This window comes from Canis lupus, chromosome 27 (genome assembly GCF_003254725.2).
Source record: "Canis lupus dingo isolate Sandy chromosome 27, ASM325472v2, whole genome shotgun sequence".
NCBI lineage: Eukaryota > Metazoa > Chordata > Mammalia > Carnivora > Canidae > Canis > Canis lupus.
The window spans coordinates 23,174,669-23,197,232 of record NC_064269.1 but is presented as its reverse complement, the minus strand read 5'-3'; the positions used below and the strand labels follow the sequence as shown (position 1 = coordinate 23,197,232).

Here is a 22,564-nt window from a genome sequence, read left to right as displayed (position 1 = left end):
TGTGCCAAATACATTTAAATTCCACATGTCGTTTCAAAATGTATTTAGAGAAAAATCAAAATTTTTAAACTTAAAAATAGAGGGTTGCTTTAAAAAGCATTCCTTATTAGGTAGGATAGTCTTCATTTAAATTTTTTTTTCTGAAAGCAAAATAGGGTTTCTTTTTGAACAAATCCTTTCCAGTCTGTAAGCAAGAAACTGGTGGTAGGATGAGATAATTTGGTCCCAAGACAAGATTAAAAAGAAAAAGGAAAGTTTTTTATAAGTTTTAATTTGTAAAATTATAGTAACCTTTTATTCAGTGGTCAGCATCTCACAATCTCTAATTCTGGAGAACCAGGGAGCAGCCAAACTGTTAAAATGACCAAGATGAAGCCTAGAAATTATAGAACTTCAATGTGTCATGGAGGAACTCCTATAATAAAAGAAATAGAAAAAAGGCTGAGAGTCTTTTATTTCACTCCAGGACAATAACTGACAGTTTTGATTAACAATGAGTGTCAACCATAAAATATGTTCTGTGTATTATTTTAAGAAAGTAATTTGTAGCACATTTTAGGAACTTTTCCATCTGAATGGTTTGCATTGAATGAAAGATTCAGTTATGTGAGACACTACTTATTTCGAAGACTTGCAATTTTGAATATAACAAATGTCATCTGTGTGAAGTAAACTTGAACTTTGATTAAGTATGTGTCTAAAATGAACAGCATAATCATTATCCCAGTAGAAAGAAACAGTTTCCTAACCTTATCAACACCACTGTGATACATACTGGATAATAATCATTAAAGCATTCTTGGTCCTAGTCTTCTAAGATCTTCATCTCCATCCCTTAACTGTCTGGCTCCTAAGTATCTTCACCTCGTATCAGCAAAATACCAAAAGGGTTCTTTCCATTGTCTCTGGTCCTCCTCCACTCCTCCCTGAAATCTTCAAGTCCATCCTCTCCTTCTCACACAATCTCTGTCTCAAGCAACTGACTATCTATAAAATCCTCTTGTTCAGTAATACTGAAACACATCTTTGACTTCACCAAGTCATTCAGGCCTTTCCACCTTCCTTTTCCTTCTATCTATAGCCACTTCTTGGCTTTACTTCTCTTTGTTCTAATTCATCACACAACTATATTCTGTTTGTGCTCTCATCTCTTCACCTCCTTCTCTTTCCATCCAATATCATCTGAAATTGCCCAATCTAGGTCAATTAAACAAGGTAAGAGACCTCCACACTATCTGCTCTTTCCTTATTCCAAATTTTATCTACTCTAAATAAAAATATATCACAGCCTTCCTTGGAGGAGGGTATAGTCACACAATCAAGTTCCAAGAGTATTAGCAAAAGTGGTATATGCAATTACTGGAATGTGACATTAACTGAAAGGGAAGAAGCATGCCTTTCTTGTCTTCTTCATTTTCCTCAACATCTGAAATATGACTGGCATACCAGCAGCCATATGGGTTCTTGAGGCAGGCCTAGAAATGGTACAGCAATGACACAGAAGAGCCTGATAGTTCTGGACTGACTACCTTGGGATACTCTGAACAAACAAGGAAAACTTTAAACTTTATCTTGTTTAAGTCTGCTATTTTGGCTCATCCTATCACTGGAAGTTGAATCTAAGCCTGACTAATGTAGTTTATGATCTACTTTCTCTACTTTTATACTTCTCAATGCCTTGTTTCCTCTTGCATAGAATGAGAATAATGAATGATGCCTAACTCATAAATATGTTGTGAGGATTAAGGATTTAGCATTGCCTGTTATGTAATAAACATTCAAAAATGTTGGTTATTATTATTAGCACTATCCAGGTACAACCAGTGTTGCTGGGGAAATCTGCAAAACTATATGGATTAGGACTTCTATTAAGACATCAGCCCTAGTAACATACTTTCATTTGCTTTTAGTAATTACCTAACCCAATTCCTTCAGTGATTATCTGTACACTAACACCTTCCTCAAACTTTACCCCTATTATCCAGGTTCCAGTTCAGCAGACAATACTAAAACACTGAGGCCACAGTCATCCACTCCCTCTATAAAGGGTGACCCCTCTATCTTCTCACTTATGCTGTCCCTTTGTCCTCTGCCATTCCTAAGGAGAAGACAACTTTTATTCAAAGCTCACCTCTCTGCCTGGGTCTGCATGCCTCTCTCTTCCTTTCTTATTTCACTCCTCCCTTGTTTTATTCTTTCACACTTCTGCTTTTCTATGGACTTCTCTCTCCTTTATCAATAAACATGGCCAGTTTCTACTGAAACTAAGTGTGAATATTTGTGTGTCCCATTCAAGCTAACATATTATCTCCCTTTCCCTGTCCATCCACATATCTGGCAAATTACCACTGTACTCTAAAGCCCCATGAATATGGTTATGAATTATTTCTTTATTTCCAAGTCTAATCCTATGTTACTAGATAACGACCAGTCACCTATTTTCCCAAGCCAAAAGCTGGAAGTCGCTTAAACTACACTTCTCCTTTATGCCCCATAATCAATTAATCCTTAATTATTGATTTTCTCCTCTTAAATAGTTTTAAAAATCATCCTTCTTTCTCTCTCCTTGATGCTATTTTCATTAAGCCTTTTCAATACCCTACCTGAATTTGTGAAATAACTATTTTCTCCCCTTAAAATCCATCCAAAGGGATCTTCCTAAGCTTCAGATCAAATGATATGATTTTCCCATGCAATAAAATACAAACTCAGTAGTATGGTATAAAAGGCCATGTGTTATGAAGAATCTAATTAGACTTCATATTTTACACTCTTAAAGCTACCATCTCACAATATCAAATTAATACTATAACATGCAGGTTCATCTTTCTTGGAACAAAAGTTCATCCTTCAGACCTTCAAATCCCACCCAAATGTCATTAAGGCATTCCTTAATGCCTTCCATGACTGACAACTTTTCCTGACAAAACTAACCATTTCTCCTTCTGAGTAATAACTTACCAGGTTGTGCATGCTATATCATCATTCACATCATGGTTTATTGTGGTCATTTGTTTTTGCTTTTTCTCCAGTTTTATTGAGATATGATTGTTTTTGAGATGCCATTGACATATAACATTGTATAAGGTTAAGGTATACAATGTGATAATTTAATATACTGCAAAATGATTTGATATATTGGTTTGATGATCTGATAGACTGCAAAATGACTACCACAGTAGTGTTAGTTAATAGCTCCATTGCTTCAAATAATTACCATTTCTTGTTTGTGGTAAGAATATTTAAAACCTACTTTCTTAGCAATTTTCAAGTATACACTACAGCATTATTCCTATAGTCACCATGCTACACATGAGATCCCCAGAATTTATTAATCTTACAATATAAAGCTTATACTCTATGACCAACATCTCTCCATTTCCCCCACTCTGGCAATCAGCATTCTATCCTGTTTCTGTAAGTTCAGGATATTTTTTAAGATTTTCCCATATCAATGATATCATATAGTATTTGTCTTTCTCTGTCTGACTTACTTACATCCTTAAGATTTATATATATCATAAATTACAGGATTTTCTTCTTTTTCATGGCTAAATAATATGCCATTGCATATATATACAGATATACAACCAAGATATAGATGATATAGATATAGGTATAGATATAGGTATATAGCTATAGTTAGATATAGAGACATAAATGTTTTTAAACAATTACTCCATTGACAGACGCCAGATTGTTAACACAACTGCGTAATTGTGGATGATGCTGCAATAAACATGCAAGTATAAAAATTTCTTCAAGCTACTGATATCATTCCCTTTAGATGTATACCAAGAACTGGGATTGCCAGATCATATGATAGTTCTATGTCTAATTTTCTGAGAAAATGCAATGTTTTTCATAATGTCTGTACCAGTTTATATTTCCAACAACAGTGTCCAAAGGTTTCTTCTCCACATCCCTGCTAACACTCATTATTTCTTGTCTTTTTGATGACAGCCGTTTTAAGAGATGTGGTGTGATGCTTCATTTTGGTTTTCAATTTGCATTTCCCTGATGATTAGCATTTCAGGTTTTGCAATTACCCAATGATTTGATGTTGAGCATCTTTTCATGTATCTTTTGGTCATTTACATGTCTTCTTTGGAAAAATGGTCTATTCTGTTCCTCTACCTATTTTTAAAGGGAATTAACCGTGTTTTTTTTTTTCAATTGAATTACCTGAGTTCCTAATGTATTTTGGAAATTATCGCTTATCATATGCACAATTTGCAAATATTTTCTCCCATTCCATAGGCTGCCTTTTCATTTTGTTGGTTCTATAGCTGATACAGTCTCATTAATTTATTTTTGCTTTTGTTGCTTATGTTTTTGGTGTAATATTCAAAAAATCTTTCCCAAGATCAATGCCAAAGAACTTTTCCCTGTTTTTTTTCTAGGAATTTTACAGTTTTGAGTCTTATGTTTAAATCTTTAGTCCTTTCAGGTTCACTTTTATGAATAAGATAGGAATCTAATTTCATTATTTTGCATGTGATTATACAGTTTCCCAGCACCATTTATTGAAGAGACTACCCTCTTTCCTACCAAGTGTTCTTGGCTCCCTCGTCAAATAATGGTTGACCATATATGTAGAGATTTATTTCTGGATTCCCAATTCTGTCTTAATGGTCTATGTAGCTGTTTTTATGCCAGTACCAGACTGTTTTGATCACCATAGCTTTATAGGATAGTTTGAAATCAGGAAACATGATGATGCCTCCAGCTGTGTTCTTTCTCAGGATTGCTTTGGCTCATTAGGATCTTTTGTGGTTTCATACAAATTTGCTTTTTCTATTTCTGTAAAAAGTGTCATTGGAATTTTGATCAGGATTTAATTAGATCTATAGATAATTTTAGGTAGTAAGGACATTTTAAAAAATATCACTTTTTTCTGATCCATAAACACAAAATATCTTTCCATTTATTTGTATCTTCTTACATTTCTCTCATCAAAATCTTAGAGTTTTAACTATAAGAGATCTTTCACCCTCTTAGTTAAATTTATTCCTATATCTTTTATTGTTTTTGAGGCTACCAAAAATGGATTTTTCTTCATTTCTTCTTCAGACATTTCATTGTTGATATATAGAAATATTACTGATTTCTCTAAGTTGATTTTATATTCTGCAACTTTACTGAATGTATTAATTCCAACAGTTTTCTGGTGAAGCCTTATAGGATTTTCTATATATAAGATCATATAATCTACAGTAAAGACAATTTTACTTCATCTTTTCCAAACTGGATGCCTTTTATTTCTTTTTTCTTGCCTGATTTTTCTGGTTAGGATATCCAATACTATGTTTTGTATAGGAGTAGTTAGAGTGGGCACCATTGTCTTCACCCTGATTTTAGAGGGAAAATTTTCAACCCTGCACCATTGAATGTAATGTTAGCTGTGGGCTTGTCATATACTGCCTTTGTTATGGTGATGCAGTTTCTAATATACTCAATTTGTTGAGAGTTTTTATCATGAAAGGCTATTGCATTTTGTCAATTGCCTTTTCTGCATCAACTAAAATGATCATAATCTTAATTTTCATTCTATTAATGTACTGTGCCATATTTATCGATTTGTATATATGTTGAATCATCCCTGCATCTCAGGGATAAATCCCACCTGATAATGGTATATGGTCCTTTAATGTGCTGTTCAATTCAGTTTGCTAATACTTGTTTTAGAATTTTTGCATCTAGGGATCCCTGGGTGGCACAGCGGTTTGGCGCCTGCCTTTGGCCCAGGGCGCGATCCTGGAGACCCGGGATCGAATCCCATGTCGGGCTCCCGGTGCACGGAGCCTGCTTCTCCCTCTGCCTGTGTCTCTGCCTCTCTCTCTCTCTGTGTGACTATCACAAAAAAAAAAAAAAAAAGAATTTTTGCATCTATGTTTATCAGGGATATTAGCTTGCAGTTTTCTTGTGGTGTCATCAGGCGATTGGATTAGGGTAATAACGGCTTCATAAAATGAGTTTGAGAATGTTTCCTTTCTTCAGTATTTTGAAAGACTTTGAGAAACTCTCAACTGTTAAATGTGTCATAAAATTCACCAGGGAAATCACTTGGTCCTGTACTTTTCTTGTGCGCGCGCGTGTGTATGTGTACATGTTTTTCTTTCTAGGGAAATATTTGATCACTGAGTCAATCTCCATACTCTTCATTGGTCTTCTTAAATTTTTTATTATTCATAATTCATTCTTTATTTGTTGCATTTTGAGTTTTTTTTTTGTTTGTTTTATTGATTCATTCTCAATCGGCTGCATGTTTTTAAGGAATTTATCTATTATTTCTAGGTCATCCACTTAGTTGCCAAAGAACTGTTCATAGCATTCATGAACCTTTGCATGTCTGTGGTATTGGTAATAATATCTCCTTTTTTTCATTTCTGATTTCAAGACTCCTTTCTTTCTTCTTAGTCTAGCCAAGGGTTTGCAAATTTTGCTTGTCTTTTCAAAAACCAGCTCATACTTTAATCGATCTTTTCTATTGTTGGGTATATATATTCATAATTCTCTTAATAAAAAACCACTTTATCATTACAAAATAACCTTCTTTGTCTCTTGTTAAAGGTTTGGCTAAATTCTATTTGTCTGATATCAGTATAGCTACTCTTGCCTTCTTTTGGTTTCCACTTTCATAGACTATTTTCTGAACCTTTTGCTTAGGTTCATGTGTCCTTAAAGCTAACATGAGTTTTGTGAAATAAAGTATTTGGGCCTTGTGCATTTTTTTGTTTTTGCTTTTGCTTTTTTATCCTTCCACTGTGTATCTTTTGATTGGAGAATTTAATCCATTTATGTTTAGAATAATTAGTGATAGATAAGGACTACCTTTCTTTTTTTTTAATAATATTCTTTTTTTTGTTTTTCAAAGATTTTATTTATTTAATCATAGAGATGCAGAGAGAGAGAGAGAGAGAGGCAAAGACACAGGCAGAGGGAGAAGCAGGCTCCATGCAGAGAGCCTGACGTGGGACTCGATCCAGGGTCTCCAGGATCACGTCCTGGGCTGCAAGTGGCGCTAAACCGCTGCACTACCAGGGCTGCCCCAAGGACTACCTTTCTTACTCTCATTGCCACTGTCAGAAGGGCATGCAGGGAGTGAGCCACAGGCTGGAGGGGAGTTGGCTGAGACACACTGAGTGCCTGGAGTCACACAGGCCAGCTGAGGAGACTAACTGAGGCATCCGCACTGGTTCTTGAGTGGGCTTCTTGATGGAGTTCACATCACAGTTAGTAGGATACACATCACTCTAATGTCTTCCTAAAGTCTTATATGCTCTCCCAGCTGCTTCCTGTTCCCTAGTCATGCAGCTCATGATTCAGTGCTCCTCTCCTCTGTGTTTAGCTTGTATTTTTTCCCACTGTTAGTGTGCTGGAATTTCTCCTCTGGAAAACTGGACTTCCACAAAGGCTCCCTCATTGTGGTTGTCCCCCATTCGCCAGGCCAAACCATGGCTGAAAGCTCATGAGCTACCACCCAGTCCCCAGTTAGGACCAAGGTCTATATGCCTACTACCAGATGCATGGGGAAGTGAGACTTCTCCCAGGTCCCCTATCATAAGGTGCTAGATCCTAGAGCTCCCACAAAAGCACTTTTGTCCAGGGATAAATGCCAAATTGTTGGTGTTGAGGAGTAGAAATGATGTAGAATGTCTTATATAACACAGTGTTGCTGACATCACTCCCACTGTCATTTGTTCATATTTTATTAGACTGCTATACTTCCTGTAGGCAGGGTCAGGCCTCCTTCACTTTGCATTCTCAGTGCATACCACAGTGATAAATTCTGAGATAAGCACAAAATTATATAGAAAATATTTGGGAAAAATTACACAAGTTGTACGAAAGCACCAAAAGTAAAACAACGATTACTTTCAAAAACAAGGATTTCCCCCTCCCACTCTCTATTTTGACTCCTTTGGTTTTTATACAATCAAGTTAAAAACTGTTTTATAAAATTTTTCTTCCTAATTGTTCCAAACAACTAGCTTTAGTAAGAGAATTTTCCCTTTATTAAGTTTTTCCTTTATAGATTTTATTTTCAGGTCTTTAATCTTTAACCCCATCTCAGTATTTATGCTTTCAATGATTTCACACTAAACTGGTTGTTCTCCTTCACCAGATTTCTCCAATTTCTATTTTTACTTTTTAGAGCAAAGCCTTATTTTGTCTTTACTCTTAGTTTTAACTTTTTCCCTGGACAATATTAGCAGATTTAATTTCTTCTTGCACATGCATTGGCATAGTTTCACTATACAACTAAACTAATTCATTATCAAGTCATAAAACTCTTTTCTGTGACCAATCTAATACAATATTCTTCAGATTCTAAATTTTCTACACAGTGTACAATCTATAAGATGTGAGTTTTGTTTTGTTTTGTTTTCTGTGTTGTACTAAGTCATTTACATTTCCTTTCTCTGCCCCTCTTTTTAGCAGGCCTGTGTGTATAAGGATGTTAGCCAGAGTTAATGCTATAGCAAAAGCTGTCAGACAAGTTCATCCTTGCAAAGTTAACTAGCTCATCTATGGATTAAAAATGTCTAAAAACTCAGTTCTGATATTCATACATGATAAGTGACTAACCAATGTTTGTGAATTAATAAATTTCTTCATTAATTAATAAAATTCCATGTACTTAAGATATTGCTACTGTAATTTATGTTTGAACAGAGGAATCTCAAGTGGGTAATCATAGATAGAATTCTTACTAATATATTTGCATGAAATTTGAAAATTAAACATTAAATAATTGAAATTAAAGAGATACATGAAGTGTAATATTGATATCTTCCCAAAAGGTGAACATTACAATTCTTTTCATATTGAAGTGTTTAAAGAATTACCATACAAGAATCAAATAATATAGTAAATTTGTGTAATAAGCCTCTTCATGTATTTTTTAAAGTTTAGAGCCATGAATATCATGTGCTCATTTCATATTCATGACATAATAGACTATCTTAGTTTTATTGTGTTGACTCAATATATTTGAACAATTATTTGAGCCATCTAGTTAGAATGTAGAAAAATCAAACTATATAAATAGAGAACACATTTTAACATTTCAAGGAAGACTATTTACAATTACTCTAAATAGAAAATTTACTGGGAACCTGCAGTAGGTTGGGTAGAGAATCATTCATTTAAAACAAATGAATTGAAATTGAAAAAAAGAGTTATATTATGTGAATGAACTTCAAAAGGTTCAGAAGTTGGCCCTGATATACTCACATTCTCATCCAAACTGGAAATCTGAAATATTATGTTGAAAAATGGCTTAAAACTGCCTTTTTTGAAAGACTACAGGACCTTTATTTTCTCCTTCCCACCAGACTATAAATGCTGGAAGAACAACCTGTCTTATGGCATTTTGGGCACACAATTTTCCTTCCCAGCAATAAATTGGAAGTACAGAGTTTATGTCTGTTTGATTCCCATCTGTCAACTAAACAGCAGTGAGATCAAATCCATCATTCAATTTCTACGGCTGTTTATTAGTTCTATGCTTTTTCATGGACAATAGATATCCCATTCATAAGATGAAAAAAAATCAAGGTAGCAACTTATGCCACAGTGATGGTAAATGCAAATTAGATGGACATATGTTTGTTTCTCATTGAATGTAAGACATTATCATTATTAGCAAAGTGAACCTAAGTATTTGTTTAAGGTGCTACTTTTGATGTGACTTTATGACAAGTTAAACAGATCACCTCTCCCCTAATGAAGAGGCATTCAGAAAGCAGATCTGAACAAGATGACAAAGTCTGTGTTAACTACTATTGCCAATGAATGATGTTTATTGTAATGAGAGATACAAATGGAGATGATGGATATAATGACATCTTTGAAAGAAAAACTGCATATGTGCATGCACACATGTGTGTGTGTCTGAGTATTAATTCTAGTACAGGTTTCTCTTTAAGGCTGACCTAAATTTTCTTTCCTCTAAAAAGTCTGAAACTGTTATGTTGGCATCTCGGTGAGCTGATGTTTCTCACAGAGATTATACTGAATTGTCTCACATTTTCTCTGCTATACCTTTGATAACACGTTAAAAGTGGAAGAAGAAAAAAAGACTACCTGCAAACAAGAAATCCCTGTTAATGAAATTCTGCACTGTGCTGTCAACTTTTCGCATGGGGAAGAAGCAAAATCCATACTCACAACAGGATGGCATGGGAGTGTGGATTGGGGGCAATGCAGAACAATGGTTTCTGTCATAACCTCCACATGTTATTTTGGTCACATTTTTTAAAATTCTTCTTTTTTTAATCATACTTTCTAGTCATTGTTACCTTCAAAGATGAAAACAAATTCAAGATCAAATCCTCTCCTCCATTCAAACATAAACCGTATGTTATTACTGTGTTACTGAGTTACGTTTTTTAACCTCACTCAGTTTTATAAGACAGTGCTTCTCGAAGTGTGGTCTCTGGTCCAGCAGCATCAGTATCATGTGGGAACCTGTTAGATATGCATAGTCACATACTTTACACAAAAGTACGGATTCTGAAACAATGGAGGTCAGCCCATTCATCTGTTTTAATGAGTCCTCTAAATAATTATGTACCATTATAATAAAGCAATGTTTTAATTTTTGTAATACAAACTATTTCATTCATTCTCAAAACAGTTTAGTGAGGTTGTAGAGTAAAATAAACAAGTAAGGATATATAATTGTAGGAGTGAGCTATATGTGCATAATCAAATTAGTGACAGAGTAGTGATAGCAGAGTGGAAACTCCAGACACAAATCTTATTAATTTTCTAGCACATACACTCTAAAACTTTATCTCTAACTTCAGCGTGCCATTTCTGAAAGTTAAAACATAAACAAAATAACATGGTACAATTTCCACAGTACATTAATATTGATATTTTTATATTTTAATTATTTTAATTATAGCCTGGAGAAGAAGTTGACATAATATTTTGAAAAAGATTGCAAAATAAGTAGGAATGATAGAGAGGAATGCCTCAGTCATTTAAAAAATGTACTAAGTTACTATTATCTAAATAATGCCTGCCACGAATTAAGTATCTTAAGGATTTTTACCTTTAAAAGAAAGATGATGACCGTAAGATGAGGAGAACACTTTGTTAAAACAAAAGTGGACTAGATAGTTCTTTGCTGTCGGTTGCTCAGATTCTACTCTTTAAGAAGTAAAAAAGAAGGAATAATTTTGAACTTTGGTCTTCTATACCTTCAGGTTTTACTTCAAATATCCTGTTCCTTAAAGATGGTTTTGACATGTAGCAATTAGTAATTAAGCATTATTCATGATATTAATTCATTAAATCTTTTGTTTGGAAAAATCCTAATCATATTCCTAGTGTTCTACTTTTCTGGGTGAGAAATCAAGGTTCAAACATTTCCATCAACTGCCTTTAGTAGAAGAGATGGATAAATATATTAAGTTGATTCCCAGATAAGCTATCTTCTCTCTCTAATTAGAGTTCTGTCAAACTATCTCTATCTCTTATTTCATCATGAAATTCTTCTTTAATAACCATGTATTCTAGTTTTCCTATTCATAACTAAGTGTAAGGAAGGACTACTTTGCATGTGTAATTCTATAGGTAGTTATGACATTTATTCATTTTTTAACAAAAGCAAGTTTTTGCAATACTGTATTACATATATTAGCAGTCTTGAAATTCCACCTGTTTTTATATCATTATTTTAAAACCCTATAATCATCTCTTATCTGTGACAAATATATAGCACAGTAGTTAAAAGACAGATGGTAAAGCTAAATTACCTATATAATCTTTTCCAGTATTTAGGTCTTTGGGCAAGTTACCTAACTTCTCTATGCCTCAGTTTCTCTGTGTATAACATAGAAATAGCAATCCCTATCTTAAAGGACTATTGTGAACTTTCAATAAATTAATACATGTAGAAAACTTAAAAGAACACCTTGTTCCTGGGAAATATTCAGTAAAAGTTAGTTATTATTTTAATTAGTGCCTTTTATACCTGGAAAAGTTATCTAATCTTTTTAAGCCTCGTACTCCACGCATCACAATGCAAATCTTTTTCTTTTCTTCTTCAGATACAAACCACAAATTAATAAACATTTGAGGTACCAAAAGTGGGGCAAATAGATGAATTTGGATATGTTGCTTCCCTAAAAAAAAAAAAGGCAAGATAATTCCAGTATCAGTTATCTTATAATTGTGTAATCTTGGAAAAGTTACTTAGTCTCATCACATATCAGTTTTGTAAAAAGAAACTTGAAAAATAAACCCTTAAAGAGTATTAATTGAACATAATAAAATGTGATACACACTAAAATTGTTGATCCTGAGAACAAAAACATAGCTTTCAGTTTGGCTTATATTACTTAAAAAACTTGGTTATATATCCATAGACTTAAGATTATAATATTTTATAATTTATTTATGACAGATTTAAATGTCAACTACATTTTTTAAAGGTTTTATTTATTTATTCATGAGAGACAGGGAGAGAGGCAGAGACACAGGCAGAGGGAGAAGCAGGCTCCCTGAAAAAAGCCCAATGTGGGTCTCAATCCTGGACCCCAGGATCACGCCTTGAGCCAAAGGCAGACGCTCAACCACTAAGCCACCCAGGGATCCCTCAACTACATTTTTAAACAAATCAATATATATCATATCTCAGACATGATATGTCAGAGATATCTCAAATAGTTACATAAAGAAACCAGAGAGGAAAGGGTCACTGAGAAAAGCAAACAAAAAACAAAATGTCAGGACATGCAATACACCTTGATTTAGAAAAAAACATCAGACACAACAAATAAATTCTCACTGTTTTCCCCCCAATGAAAAATCTATCCATCTAAAAGTATATACTAATATATAGAACAGTGAAGAATAGCTTCATCTTGTGGCTGTGGAAGAAGAAGAGCATACATTTTCATGACAGTAGAGAAGAGCTATATTAGATATGACATAAAAAAGAACATTTTCAATCATGTAGGTTGTTAGATATCAAAGTAAATCCCACGAATACTAAGAATGAGGGTTCCAGAGTGGAATGGATAAACCATCTCCCAAATGAAGGCAATAATATCTTCTTCATAGCCTTGTTGTGAGAATTAATTAAATAGGAGAGCACTTTATATAGGAGTAATAATAGTAACCACCACAGAAGTAGGAGAGTGTGTGTGTGTGTGTGTGTGTGTGTGTGTGTACATACTAGATAAGGTGCTCTGTAATTAGCATGTACTATTTGTGTGTGGAAAATTTTGAAGTCAAATCTCCCAACTTTGGGCTGAAACTTTATTCCAAGCAATTCCAGTTCCAAGAGTCTAAAATCTTATAGTCACCCCCATCTTTACCTTTATCTCATAATATCTCAAAGTTTCCATTGATGATATAACCATGGATGAGTAAAAATACATAGGAATGTACATGCTGGGAACAAGAAGAAAAGTTAAATTTGAATCTCTGTTCAACCATTTACTCACTCTGTAATTGAGGACAATCTCTTTCCCTTTCAGAGCCTAAGTTTCATCATCTTTAAAACAAGGACCAGGAGAATCATGTGGCACTCTGTTGAGAACAAAAAAATACCACATGCAAAAAGTGCCTAGTACAGCACTCAGTTGTTTCCTCTTACTTTTTACTCTCTCCCACAAAAATGGAAGAAAAATCTTCCAGCATATTCATGTCATTCCTTATATATTTAAAGCTATACAATAGTGTAACTTAACCTAAGTGTTTGCAAAGATAAAAAGTATTACAAGCAATTTATGATGCGATTTGGAGTGGGAACAGACTTGGTATGAATTCTTTCCTGACTTTCCATATAGAATTGACTACTTCCTAGTCTTTGAGGGCTCACCGTGCCCTTAACAAAATCTCATGACTCCTACATATTTTGATTCAATGGCTCTTGTTTATATGCTTATCTATCCCTACTAGATGGTAAACTTCAGGTAAACTTCTGGCATATAGATGGTTAGTAATAAGTGTTTTTTTTTTTTAACATTTTTGAGGGCATGAAGCAATGCTATAGTATTATTCCCTACAATGTCTAGCATGTTTCTGCCTCAGGGTTTTGTGTTTTCTATGTTTTATATCCATAATGCTTCTCTCTCAGGTATTGGCATGGTTCCCTTCCTTGCCTTTTGCAGATGCTGTCGCATATTTCACTTTCTCAGCAAAACCTTCTCTAATCACCTTATTTGTAATGTATATGTACATGCATGCACACACACAAACACACTCACAATACACACCCAGGCTCCCTTCCTCCATCTACCACTATCTGACATAGTATTAATTGTTCATATTGTTCACTATTTGCCTCCCCATTACAGTGTAAATCTCACAAAGGAAGGGTGTTTTTGTCTTTTTTGTTCATTACTTAGCATTTTGCACAGTGTCTGGGACATAGTAGGTGCTCAATAAATATCTGCTGAATGAATGAATAAATTTCATAATGACATAGCATTTGAAAGAGGAAAGAGAAGTACTTCTGATGAATAACAAGACACATTTATATAAATTTAAAATGCATGCTATGATTAAGCTAATCTCTTGATGTTGCATAACTGCTCAGAATGCATTTTATGTTACTGGATATACTGCAGTTTTAATTTCTTCCTCAAGCAAAGGAGCTTTGTTTCCTCTCATGGTAAACAAACTAAGTAGATTTCTCTAGTATTGAGTTATCTAAGTTTTTCCTTATCAACATGGATCAAAACATACCAAAAGTACCCCCTAAAGATGATGTAATATATCCCCTTTGATTTACAGATGAGGAAACTAAGGGCTGGAAAGATGGAGACTTCTGAAAGTCATTGTCAGTATTAGAACTCATTTCTTCTGACCAAATCTCAGGACATTTCTGAACAAATCTATCTTTCTACAAATGATTTATAACTAATAAAATCTAAGTTATCTTCTTTGTCTACATGGTATTTGTGCCATTTAGACTATGTTTAGTGGTTAATTAGCCAATCTAAACTATTCAAGGAGAAAGCGAAGATCCACCCATGATAGCAAATCCTGTTTCCTAAATAAGCCCTCCTCTCAACTTCTATATTTGAAACATTAACAATGTGTCCACCTGGACTTCTTGGAGAGCTTTGGCTTACAAGGACAATATATGCTTTGGTTCATCTACTGAACAATCAGCTTAAGGAGTTGTATTCAGATATTATTAATGTTTTCAAACCCACTTCCTATTTTCCTGCTGAAATCCCTGCCAAGCACACACTTCAGCAGACACTAAAATAATTTGGGTAGTTGACATTCAATCCAAATTTTCTATGGAAATCTGCCAGATTTGACATCTGTGAGAAAGTGGGTAATTTTTATTATCCACAGAGAGCAAAAGCTTAGTTTGATATTTCTCTACCTCCACACATTTCCCCATAGTGGAGCTGCTACTCAGATACACACAAAAAGTGGGTAGCAAAGAAAATTAACTCTTTCACCCTTGTCAGGATATGGCCAAGACTACATTAAAATTAATTTTAAAGGAACCCTAGCAATGAATAAAACAAATTCCAGAGATGTGGGGAATGCAAACTACTTTTATTTCATCATTACATTTTGTTTAAAGACTATTTAACCCGTGTTTTATCTGTTGCTCTAATGCAACTATTTGTCTTTAAAGCCTGCTCACTTGGTACATAAAGTAAAAACAAAATTTCACCTTGATTTTCTTTTTAAAATGTTTTTATCAACCCTAGTAACATTTGACTCTACAGGACCACAAAACCATGCTTAAAACACACAACAATGTTTCTATTGACATAATATTTCATTTCTAATGCATTAAGACTAGGATATGTATTGAAGGTTTCCCTTATTTCTTTAAAAGAAAGAAATAAGCCTAGATATTGCCATGTTCTTATATGTTATATACTAAAATCCTACTAAGATTTATACTGTAAAGAAAGTACATTAGTTTATTGTATTAGCTCACTACAATAACACAGGTGAACTTCTCCCACTCACTCTTCCAATCAAGCTAGTGAACATGACTCAAATTAGGAAATTAGAAATGATAATGGCATCTGACAAGTAGTCAAAGGGGTAGAAAAGCATGGTAAATTACTCATTTTACAAAAGTTTAGAACTCAAACATTTGTGGTATGTTCTTAACTTTTAACATAAGAGAAGAAGCCATCTTAAATATATATTTTAAAACCTAAATATGACCATTAATAGATTTATAAATAAGATATATAACTCCCAAACCACTGAAGAACACATAAAATTAACATACACTATGTCACAAAGGATGAAAAGGAAAAGAAAGAAAAAGAAAAAAAAAGGAAAAAAAGGAAAAAAAACCCAGAAGATATAGACATAAAAGAAGTTGAGATAATTAAGAGTAATACAACAATCATGACAATAAATAAAAAGTTAAATTTTCCCCTAGGGAGCAAAAATCAGATTAGCTTAAGGACAAACTCAACAGTATTTCTATAAGAAGCATATATAACAGAAATATGCAAGACGAAAGGAGGAAGAAGGAATAGAACATGCCTAGGTAAGGGTATATGATCTGGGTCTTTAGGGCAGGATGCATGCTGCTTTCCAAGATGGTGAGACATGGAGAGAATGAGTCGGCTCAGGCTGCAGATTTGAAGCAGTCAGGACCTTAGTTTCCCATATCAATCCTGCCTGGGTCTTCTTTACTTCTCTCAGTAATAATGCAGCTATGACATTTTGCGTTGGCTTTCACTACGGAGTGAGCTTCCTAATTATCTATCTACAAGGAACCACTCAAATAAAAGCTCCATGAAAGCAGGGAGTTTGGGAGGTTAAGTTCAGGCCTTATCTTTAGAAACAACTTGGCACATGGCAGACAGGGCAAGGATACATTTTGAATGAATGCATGAGAAAATAAATGAAGATGTCTATAGCGTATGCTAGAGACCTAAACACAGTCCTCTGATTTGATGCATCTCCTGCCTCAAACTTCACTGAAAGGAGTAAAATCATTTTCTAAAAGTTACAAACACAAACACTGAGAATAAGGAAATTATCAGTTGCGAAGAGATTTCACCAAGTTTCCAGAAGATGGAAAGCAGATGGAGGAGCAATGACTGATGAAGCAGCCATAAGCCTGAATATAAATATACAGGGCTGCAGTTGAAAGGAAGCCAGTTTCACTATCAGAGCTCCAGCAGAGGAGGTATTAGGTACCATGGAGAAGTAGAGGTGGGCCAGAAACAGAAAGTACTCACAGAAGCACCTGGTAAGAAATAGTTTACTCCCCAAGTTCTATATTATCCCCATGTAAAAAATAATAAGTTCTTTATTAAGAACTTGTCCAAACTGTCAAAAAAGTAGGCCAGCTGGTGTGGAAGTCAACATTTCAGAGAAAAGTCTCCCCTATTTGACTTTAGCAGTCTTCCAAGGCAATGCAGGCAACTTACCTATTTTTAGCACTGAGTCAAGCCCCATTATTGTAACTTACCTTTGAAGTGGCGTTTCTGTTTCCCCACTCTTAAAAATGATGGCCAGCAATGGGTCACCTAATTTCTGAGAAAAGCCTAAAGAATAAAAGATAAAAACAAAAGCCCTCTGGAATTTATTAACAGAAAGAATAAGATCTTTAATATATTTGCTTCAGAGTCCACTTGTTAGACTCAAGAATGAATATCCAGCACCCATAAAGTAAGTTTATGAAAAAAGAATAACCGGAAAGTCCAAAAGAACCACAGGAAATTAAAATACAATTGCTTAGAAAAACAAAATTAATAGAAGTGTCTGAAGTAATGATGTGAATGTTTCCCGGAATATAGAATATATAGATAGGGTCAGAATATTTGAGAGAAAAAAAATTCTATAGTGGATCAAAACAGAAAGTCTAAGAGGCAGCCAGTATCACCACAAAAAAAAAAAAAAAAAAAAAAAAAATGAAGGCTATTATTCAAGGCAAAATAGCAAAGAATTTCCCAGAACACATGATAAATGTTATGGATGACCTAAAATACTTTAAAAGGGAAGGGCTAAAACATGTCCTCAAAGAAATATGAATTAACCAGGCATCTGATTTTTAGCAGCATTGTATTCTAGAAGATGAAAGAACATGGTTTCAAAACTCTGAAAGAAAATAATTTTCCATCTTGAATTTTAAGCATAGCCATGCTATTAATCCAATATGAGAGGGAATAATGATAGTTTGAGATATGTGAAATCTATGGAGGTTTAAATGCAAGTAACTTACTTAGAAAGTTGTTTAAGGTGATCCACTAATAAAATTGAGAGAAAAATTGACAGAAACCAAGAAAGAAGAAAGTACGAAGAGTGAGAAGATAAGAGATCTGACCCAGGAGAAAAGCTAAGCAGTAAGCAGCAGTAAGACAGTCAAGATTTGAATAGGTGGGCAGTAGGCCTCCAGGGAAAAGGGGAAATGATTAGGATAGATAGTCTGACTAGAGGTCTGAAAAACTAAGAGGGTGCATTGAAGTGGCTGGTAGAGTAGCAGAATGTAGCAACCATTTGAAATATGCACTAGAAATTTCTCAATTGATACTGGAATCCAGAGAGTAGGAATATCCCAAACGTTCTCAACTGCATATTGGTTTTACCTTTTAGAATCACAGACCAAATCACAGAAGACTTAAGGACGGTAACAATACAGAAAATAAATGGCAACTGATAGTGTAAAAGCATTGAAATGCTGATAGAGATTGAGAACTAGAAGAAAGTCAAGAGAAGTATATGAAAAGATGAGAAGAAGAATGTGCTTATCCCAGAAAGTGAGTAATCAGGTAATTGTCTATAATTGATTTAATAAGGAATGGAGGTTTTGATTTTGTTTGAAGTTGTTTTGAAAGAAAATCTTATCAAATTTCAACCAACATAATGAAAGCTCAAATACACATGAAAAACAATGAAAGCTGAAGAGTTAGCATATTCCAAAGTTATTACACTTCGGAATCCTAGTTTTTCCACCAACAAATTATTCTATACTTTTTTTTAAGAATGAAGATATTAAGCATAGAAAATATAGAAAGCTACCATATACATATTATCATGCTAGTTTAATAATGGTACTAAATTGGAGAAAAGCGCCAGCAAAAAGTACAAAATAAACTGATGATTTGCAAATTTAAATAAATTTCTAACAGGAATACTTTCTTAGAATAAAATTCTAATGAAAACTCAATATGTAAAATAGATTGAAATAGAAAGATTTTTGTCAAAGAAACAGCACATAAACCCAGCTCATTATAAATATAGATGGGAAAAGTCTAAATAAAATGTAGGCAAACTAAATGGTACCTTAAAAGATTTATCATTAATCCAAGAAGTAGTATATTACTAGTATATCTATGAATAAAAAGATTCACACCACTATAATCATCTTGCTAGAGGATAAAATGGCATTTTAAAATATGAAAAAATCCACTTTATGTTTAACAACAAAAAATAGACTTTCAGTAAATTAAAAATGGCAGTATATAATTCATTAATAAAAATTATTTGTCTCAAAAAAATTATTTGTCTCAATCCAGCAGGCCAGAAAAAAACCCTAATATCTAAAAGATTTATTATACCAGTAACAACAGTGAAAAGACAAGGTTACCAGCTTTCAATATTGTTAGTTGTTTTTTGTTTTGTTTTGTTGGTTTGTTAATTGTTCTTTGGTAACAATCCCAATGGACATTTTTGGATATTTAAAAATGTATCTACAGTTCATCTAGGCCAAAAAATAACAGAAAACATCTTTAATAAGATTATTTAAGGAATTATATCAACTGAATGAATGAGTGATATTACAGGTATGAAAACTGGCAACCAAAAAAAAAAAAAACCCGACAACCTGATCAACTGAATAAAATAAAATGGAAGCGATGTCATATAATAGTATAACCCTGAAACAAATTCTAGTTTATATAATAATTTAATAGCGGGATTAGAGATCCCTGGGTGGCACAGCGGTTTAGCACCTGCCTTTGGCCCAGGGCGCAATCCTGGAGACCCGGGATCGAATCCCACATCGGGCTCCCAGTGCATGGAGCCTGCTTCTCCCTCTGCCTGTGTCTCTGCCTCTCTCTCTCTCTCTGTGTGACTATCATAAATAAATTTTAAAAAATCTTAAAAAATAGCGGGATTATTTAATGAATGGATGAGAGAACAGTTATTTGAGGAAAATATTATGCTGTATACCAAATTGAATAATAAAGGATTAAATGGGGCAGCCCAGGTGGCCCAGTGGTTTAGCGCTGCCTTAGCCCAGAGTGTGATCCTGGAGACCCGGGATCGAGTCCCATATCAGGCTCCCTGCATGGAGCCTGCTCCTCCCTCTGCCTGTGTCTCTGCCTCTCTCTCTCTCTCTTTCTGTGTCTCTCATGAATAAATAAAGAAAATCTTTTTTAAAAAATAAAGGATTGAATGTAACAATAATAATAAATCATTAAAAAGAAAATAAGAAGAAAGTATGCAAAAGTAGCTACAATTTCTGAATATAAAAGCAAGAGGAGAAATCAAAAAAGCAAAATCACAGATTCCATTGCATAAATAAAAACTTCCAATGAGTGCATTAAAATTATTTTTTTAAAGATGTATTTATTTATTTATTCATGAAAGACAGAGAGAGAGGCAGAGACACAGTCAGAGGGAGAAGCAGGCTCCATGCAGGGAGCCCACCGTGGGAGTCAATCCCGGGACTCCAGGATCGCGCCCTGGGCCAAAGGCAGGTGCCAAACCGCTGAGCCACCCAGGAATCCCTGAGTGCATTAAAATTAAAAGGCAATGGGCAGCCTGGGTGGCTCAGTGGTTTAGTGCCGTCTTCAGCCCAGGGCATGACCCTGGAGATCCAGGATGGAGGTCCCATGTCAGGCTCCCTGCATGGAGCCTGCTTCTCCCTCTACCTGTGTCTCTGCCTCTCTCTCTCTCTCTCTGTCTCTCATGAATAAATAAATAAAATCTTTTTTAAAAATTAAAAGGCAAGTTAAAGACGAGAATATATTTACAACAAATATAAGAGAAAATTTAATATATTAAGAGCATTTATATTCATATAGAAATATATCTTAAGTGAAAAATGGAGGATGTGAACAGAACAGACTAAGAAATACAAATGGAAGTAAACATATAAAATGATTTAGCCTCACTAAAAATCAAAGAAGTGTCAAGTTAAAATGAGGGGATACCTTATAGTGCCTATCATTTTACCAAACACTAATATTAAATGTTCAGTTTTGGAAAGGAGACAGGGAAATCAGCTTTCAAATTTACACCACTGATGGAAAGGCACCAAAAGCCTGAAGAACAATGTTTTTTTGTCTTTCATTTAGTAGTTCCAGTTCTGAGGACATGTCTTTAGGAAATAGTCAAAGTTATAAACAAAGTTTTATGCATAAAGATATAATTTAGGGATGCCTGGATGGCTCAGTTTCGCCCAGGCATGATCCTGGTCCCAGGATGGAGTCCTGCATCGGGCTCCCTGTGAGGAGCCTGCTTCTCCCTCTGCCTGTGTCTCTGCCTCTCTCTCTCTCTCTGTCTCTTATGAATAAATAGATACAATCTTTTTAAAAAGTTAAAAACAAACAACCTAAATGCCCACCCATGGGAGAAAGGTTAAACACATAACAATACATCATATAAACTAGACTATCCCCACATGATGACAAATTAAAACTCTCATTAACTAAGAATATTTAATCTCATGGAAAATGACCAAAATAGAAATTAATTAATAAATGAAATATATAATATCCTATTTACAGTTAAGATCCCAAATATATAGAAGAAATAGAGATCTGGATGAAAATATATAAAATAGTAATATTGAATTTTCTCTGGCTCTTGAGATAAGATAATTTCATTTTTAGAGTACTCTTTATTTTCATAACTATCTGAAATATGAAAATGGTTCTTTTATTCTAAAAAATAAACATTATGACCATTTTGAAAATAATTAAAGAATTATTAGATCACAGCTCTTCTGTCTTCAATTCACCCATTCTAACGCTACCAATGACAGCAACAAAACTCCTTAGCATTATGAAAAAAAGTTGTTCTTTGCACTATCTCTCAATTCTTTGAGATCCAAAAATATAAGCCATTACAATATGCAGCACTGCAGTCACCTTGTAGCTCTTCAGAGATGTGAAGGGGGAGGGGGGTAAGAGGGGACCCGGGGTGGGTGGGGGACTCTTGCTCCCTTCTCAAATCATTCTCCTTCCACCATAGGATTCTGAAATCTCTAGAAGAGAAGACACTGCCTTTCCTTTTCATTTTATTATATCATAGAAATAGCCTTATTGAGCATGGTACCATGCATTAGGCAGGGTTAGATATACATTACATACATTAGCTTAATTCTCCCAACAACTAGTATTATTCTCATTTTACAGTTGAGGAAACAGAAGGTGGGAGAAGTTAAATCACTTGTATAAGGTCACTCCAAGATTAAGTGAGACTGTGGAGTTCAAACTAGGCAATTTGGTTCTAAGGTCTACCCTTTTATTAACTACTATGCTCTAACCAATTTGTCCTTGGAGAAAGTAACATATTTACACAAATTTACATTGGGGTATGAGAGGCTTCTTCACATTGAGAGGTAGGTTCTGATTGGAAGGAG

The 22,564-nt window shown here is 34.3% G+C and overlaps 1 protein-coding gene across 10 annotated transcripts in view; it reads right to left on the bottom strand.

The window, feature by feature from the left end:
* The window catches only part of SOX5 (SRY-box transcription factor 5), a 1,002,640-nt gene that overhangs the window by 762,747 nt on the left and 217,329 nt on the right, over positions 1 to 22,564 (bottom strand). Inside the window, exon 4 of one of the 10 annotated variants that reach the window (XM_035707449.2) lies at positions 17,444 to 17,519. The exons of the other annotated variants lie outside the window; for them this stretch is intronic. The gene's annotated coding sequence lies outside the window, so the exon portion shown is untranslated. The remainder of the gene's footprint in view (positions 1 to 17,443; positions 17,520 to 22,564) is intronic. 10 annotated transcript variants of the gene reach the window in all.